This window comes from Cibotium barometz, chromosome 38, assembly GCF_041138505.1.
Source record: "Cibotium barometz isolate CiBa-2024 chromosome 38, ASM4113850v1, whole genome shotgun sequence".
Lineage (NCBI taxonomy): Eukaryota > Viridiplantae > Streptophyta > Polypodiopsida > Cyatheales > Cibotiaceae > Cibotium > Cibotium barometz.
This window is the reverse complement of record NC_141083.1, coordinates 48,262,737-48,268,873: the sequence shown is the minus strand read 5'-3', so window position 1 is coordinate 48,268,873 and position 6,137 is coordinate 48,262,737.

Here is a 6,137-nt window from a genome sequence, read left to right as displayed (position 1 = left end):
ATTCAGATTTTTAATATTCTTGGATAGAAAATTATCTCATCTTATTAAAATAAGTTCCCCTGAAACAGAAATTCAAAAAGAACTTTCCAATGTGCAATTGGAATTAATTGGAAATGGGTATAAAGGACCTTAGCCCAAGGGTCTAGATTTACTGTAAGATCCCTGTTCCCACCGAGCAACGGATTCGGGGTACTAGCAGCAGAAGTAGCACTTCTCGTGCAGGACAGGGGTCCCACACTCGGGGCCTCACCCACGGATATCCGGACAAGAGACTAATCCGTCGGGTTTTCCAAAACCGAACCCGGAAAAACTTCCTTCACCCAGAAAGTACGGGCGATTCCACCAGGATAACTCTGTACTCTAACGTAGTCAAGACCATTACTGAACAAGCTGATCCACCGACTGCACCTATAAAGATACTCGGTCAGATCAAGGAAGAAACTTGCACTTGGATCATTGGGATCAACGCTTTTTTCCCCATTAAGATGCACAACCGTTGATTCCTATCCATAGAACAAATACTATCCGGGATTTACTTTATCTATCGTAAACAGAAATTGAGTCTCGATTTATGGATCCATCAGTCCAGCCTAACCCCATCCAGTCCCATGGGTTAGCCAACCGCCCAACCACTGTAGTGATGGGATCCAATTAAGAATTTGGCTAGGTTTTGTCCCGGGTACCAAGGAAAAGAGTTCCAAGGCCCCTAGCCGGAAGTTCATGCAAACATAAAACTAGTCACACCACTTACACACCCAATATGAAATTGCCTTTTTCTTAGCATCAGCTAACTTTAAAACAATCCTTTAATGAAACCATTATGTCACTGATGACAATTCTCAAGGTCTCTGGTTGAATCCTTATTTCTAGTCATTCATTCATCGGTATACTTATGGCATCATTGGCAACTAGAACTCTCACCACCTGTTCACTCATCAGGGGCCTTTTCCATAGTTCCTAGCTCATAGTAACCGGCAATATATTCATATAACAGAATGGAATCTCCGTGGAAGATCAGCAAGATCAACCCACAGATCCATATAAAAGAGCCATGGACTCATCCGTTGAGAACCAGCAAGGTCAATCAACCAGATCTATGCCCGGTTTCAAAAAACAATTCTTAATCTTTATTCTAATATCTTCCACGACGCACGTGTGGGTATCTTTGGCAACCCAGAGCCCGAGCACCGTATGGTCAGCACCCTCTAGGATCCTTCGCAGGTGACCTAGCACTTCACTCATAGGCCGCTTCCTTGGTCCCTCATCCACCGTACTGGAAGCTCACTATTTAAATCGAACCGAGGCTGGTCAAGACCTCGGTCGACCTTGCTACGCGAGACGTCCTCCATTGACTCTTCGTCAGCAGTTGCAACTTTAACAGTTAGGTCTTCATGACCTTAATCCACAAGACGATCAAAATGCTTCCCCAGCATTCTTGACATAAAACAGTCATTTACAAACAGTCACAAAATACAGTTTCTAAATCGAACTCTCGTCTTTCCACATTATCCCTCCTTAGTCCACATTACTTTCAATGTGTACTCATTCTCATCCATTTCCTCATATCGACGACACATTAATTCATATACACATTCACATTCACATCCATTTCCTCATATCGACGACACATTAATTCATATACACATTACTTATTCCACATTCCATTCAATGTGTACTCATTCTCATCCATTTCCTGATATCGACGACACATTAATTCATATACACATTCACATTCACATCCATACGTGCATACATCCATTTTTACATCCATACATCCACATCTACATGCATACATCCATTTTTACATCCTCATTTATACATCCACATCCCATATCCACATTCATACATACACATCCATATCCACATCCATACATCCATATCCACATCCACATCCATACATCCACAATCACATCCATACATCCACATTTACATGCTTACCTCCATTTTCACATCCTCATTTATACATCCACATCCCATATCCACATTCATACATACATATCCATAACCACGTCCATACATCCACATCCACATCCACATCCACATCCATACATCCACATTTACATGCTTACCTCCATTTTCACATCCTCATTTATACATCCACATTCATACATACACATCCATATCCACATCCATACATCCATATCCACATCCATACATCCACATCCACATGCATACATCCACTATCACGTCCTCATTCATACATCCACATCCACATACATACATACATCCATATCCACATTCCTATTCACATCTATACATCCACATCTACATTCCCATTCACATCTATACATCCACATCTACATCCACATACATCCACATTCCCATTCACATCTATACATCCACATCTACATCCACATACATACATACATCCACATCCACATTCCACATTCACATCTATACATCCACATCTACATCCACATTCACATACATCCACATCCACATTTCCATTCACATCTATACATCCACATCTACATCCACATTCACATCTATGCATATACATCTTCATGCATACATCCATTTTCACATTCATACATCCACACTCCCATCTCCACATCCACACATCCCCACATACATACATCCATTTCCACATTCCCATTCATATAGCCCCATATGCCTTCACATCTAATCTTTTACATCACATCCATTCTCGCCCTATCACAACCCATATACATCTTATCCTATCACATACACTTCTTACCTCATCCCATACACATCTTATCACATCTTAATTCATCTTATCACCTCCTAACTTATTTCATAAGCATCTTATCACCTCGTATCACATCTTATACACCTCTTATCACATCCTATTACATCTCATATCTATTTATAGAATACAAGAGAATTCTTATATTTGATATAAGATTTCTTTACACATTTATTTATGCATAAATTCTATTTAAGGAGATTAATACTTTCGAAGTAAAAATCAATCTTTTATGCATCTTCCTATGCATAAATTCATTTTAAATGAAAATGACACTTTTGAATTAAATTTCAATCTTTTATGCATTTTCCTATGCATAAATTCAATTTAGATGAGAATGACACTTTTAAATTTAAACTCAATCTTTTATGCATCTTCTTATGCATAAATTCAATTTGGTAGGAATTACACTTTTAGAATAAAAGAATTTCTCTTATGTATCTAAGTTATGCATAAAATCCATTTATGATGAAAATCACACTTTTAGTATAAAAAGAATATCTTTTATGCATACCTCTATGCATGAAATCTAATATGATAAAAGTAACACTTTTACAATAACATAATCAACTTTTATACATACCTCTATGCATGAAATTCAAATATGATAAAAGTAACACTTTTACAATAAAATAATCAACTTTTATGCATACCTCTATGCATGAAATTCAAATATGATAAAAGTAACACTTTTACATTAAAATAATAATCTTTTATGCATACCTCTATGCATGAAATCTAATTATGATAAAAGTAACACTTTTATGTTAAAATAATAATCTTTTATGCATACCTCTATGCATGAAATCTAATTATGATAAAAGTAACACTTTTATGTTAAAATAATAATCTTTTATGCATACCTCTATGCATGAAAATCAATTATGTATAATATAAAAATTAATTTCTCTATGATTACAATGAATATCTTTCAATTAATCTAGGATGATAATTCCTAGAATATGGTAGGAAGTCCTCTTTTCATGCTTTGAATGAAATTATTTTATGCGTATTTTTATAAAAATTTTGCCATAGCTCTGCTGCTATGACTGATAAATCTCAAATTTTCTAAGGGATAAAGCTTATCATTAAGGAAATAAATAGAATGATCCCTAATTGGATCATTAATCCATAATGGATTGAATCATCAATATTCACGAAATACATAAACATAGAAAAAAGCCATTAATTTGGCCTCAAGCATAGATTAATCTTGAATTAAGGAAAAGCTTTATGAAAAGCTTCATTTGGATTGAGAATGGGTCATGAGTATGACCATTTCTTGAGTGAGAGAGAGAAATTACATAAAAACCATTAGAATTAAGCATAAATGGAAATTTATGTAATTCTTAACTATCATTAATCAATTAACTTCAATAGCATTCATCAAATTATGTAACTCTTCACTACCATTTATTAATTAACTTCAATAGCATTCAAAAATCATTCCAATTAAGCTTCTCAAGCTTGAGAGGGGTTGAGAAGAGAGAAACATTGAGAAATTATAGAAAATAATCAAAATTCACTAATTATCTTACAAATTGCTTGATTCTTTGTTCACGGGTAGAGGCCCCCAACCAATCAATTGGTTATGTTGATGGAGCCACCAATGGGGATTGAAGAAAGAGGGAAGCTCCAAAAACTAGTGAATTATTAATGAATTCATAGTTCTTGGCTTAGGTGGAGTAGAGTAACGATGCATAAACACTATCCATTTTTCAACAAGGGGGAGGCTTCTATAGGAAAAATTGAGTTCCTAACCAAACAAACTGATTCTAGAATTTTCTAAATCAGTTTGGTCAATATTTGACCATTTTTAGGTCAGTTAAGCTAACTTTTTAGAATTAGACTTGAATGAGGAGAGAGGAGAGATAAAATATCTCAATTTTTATGAGTTTAAACCTCATTCAAGCATGTGAAATATGCACCTCCTTTAAAGAACTCCCCTTCCTTACATATGTGTCAAAATGGAATCATTATACCCAAAATATCTCATATTTTTAATATTGCTCATAGTTTTTTACTAACAAACCTTGTACATTTTCAACTCTTCATCTTATGTGAAATATGCACCTCCTTTAAAGAACTCCCCTTCCTTACATATGTGTCAAAATGGAATCATTATACCCAAAATATCTCATATTTTTAATATTGCTCATAGTTTTTTACTAATAAACCTTGTACATTTTCAACTCTTCATCTTATGTGAGCATTTACTCATTTTTGGATACCCAAAATATCTCATATTTTTAATATTGCTCATAGTTTTTTACTAATAAACCTTGTACATTTTCAACTCTTCATCTTATGTGAGCATTTACTCATTTTTGGGTATCTTCTTTTACAAATTGGATTTATCTCCTCCCTACACATGGATTGATGCTATTGGCCCATAGGAACCTTAATTGGACCATAATCCAATTTTTTTTGAAAATCTAGACCCTTAGGCTAAGGTCCTTTATACCCATTTCCAATTAATTCCAATTGCACAGTGGAAAGTTCTTTTTGAATTTCTGTTTCAGGGGAACTTATTTTAATAAGATGAGATAATTTTCTATCCAAGATTATTAAAAATCTGAATATTCTCTCTCTAGAATATTTTCTCTCTCTAGGTTAAAACAGTTTAGAAACAAGTCTTTTATATTTGTGAAGAGGGATTGATTACAGGGGAAGATGCTGGACATTTTGAGAGGAGGCTGGGGAGGAATCTTACATCATCTCCTAACCATCAACGGTCATAACTACGACCCCTTATAGTATCTAAGCTACTGTTCCTCCTAAAGATATATGCACCAATGGCTTCTCCTCATAATGGGGGCTGTACAAATGTGTGCCATATATCAATGTGAGATACATTCTGAGAGGTGGGCATTGAACATATATCAACACATATTGTTGTAGGTGTTGGAGATTGTAGGTCTGCTAGAAAGTATCGATTTTGACTATGTTGGAGATTGTAGGTCAACACATATTGTTATAGGTGTTGGAGATTGCAGGTCTGCTAGAAAGTATCGATTTTGACTATGTATACCCAATTTCCATTCCGGTGCAAAGTTAGCAGCATAAATTTGGTTCCAAGGCAATGTGTGTAGAGAGTTTGAGATTTACAAGTTGTTGATAGATTTGTGTTTATGTGACTATTCCATACATATTACAATATAACAAGTTTATAGTACCATTGTGTTGGAGATTGTAGGTCTGCTATAAGTGTAGATTATAAATCTGCTATAAGGACATAAGATTTTGCACTATTTGTTAAGTTGTTTGTAGGTAAATATGTCTAACAACTTTTCATAAATTGTGAGCAAGAAGTTGGACAAGAATAATTTCCAAGCTTGGAAATTTCAAGATGACCGATCTCCTTATGGGAATCTGATATTGGGAGTTCATCACATAGGTGAAGGAGCCAGAGATTGCTGAGGAAAATCCC